The sequence below is a fragment of the Mandrillus leucophaeus genome, unplaced genomic scaffold, assembly GCF_000951045.1.
Source record: "Mandrillus leucophaeus isolate KB7577 unplaced genomic scaffold, Mleu.le_1.0 Scaffold397, whole genome shotgun sequence".
Classification (NCBI taxonomy): Eukaryota; Metazoa; Chordata; class Mammalia; order Primates; family Cercopithecidae; genus Mandrillus; species Mandrillus leucophaeus.
Genome location: NW_012104220.1, coordinates 1,989,912 through 1,990,623, shown reverse-complemented (window position 1 = coordinate 1,990,623; position 712 = coordinate 1,989,912).

The following is a 712-nucleotide window of genomic DNA, read 5'->3' as shown; positions in this document are numbered from 1 at the left end:
CATAAGAGGAAAAGGATGGTATTCAGGTCTAAATTTGGTGAGTGAGAGTAAGGGTAGAGGAAGTAAATGAAAAATACATAGGGAGTCCAACTGACAGAATTTGCTGTGTACTTGGATATAGAGAGCTGAGCAAGAGGGAGGAATTTGGAAAATTGAAGTCTCTAGGTTGGGTGATTAGAGGCATGATGACTTTGTGAACTCAGAGAGAGAAAGAAGAGTATGGAAAAGAGGAGGGATCATGAGTTATATATTTTATTGCATTTGAAGAACCTGGGAAAACATAGTAGAAACTTGGGAATATAGGTCGGAAGCTCAAGAGTGAGAATTTTAGACGGCATATGTGGAATTGATACCAGATACACCTTAATGGATTGGGGAGAACGGGGAGGACAGGGTTAAGCCAAAGCTAAGATGGACTTCAAGGTAGGTAAGAACCTGGAGTAGGCAGAAGTGAATTGAGCAAAACGTTAATTGCAAAATTTGGAGCTAAGAATCAAAGCAGAAAAGCACGTTATGTTCTCAGGTGCAAGGAATTATCAAAACTTTGAGATAAAAAGCTCAAGGGCTAGGGGAATGCAGCAAGAGCTAATTGAGAAATGACAGCAAAAACAGCGAATAAAGTAGTATACGTATACATATTTGCAGAACTTCTTTTAGCAAGAGTATTTGTTTGGAAGAACTACTTTTCTTAACTTTTTTTTTTTTTTTTTTT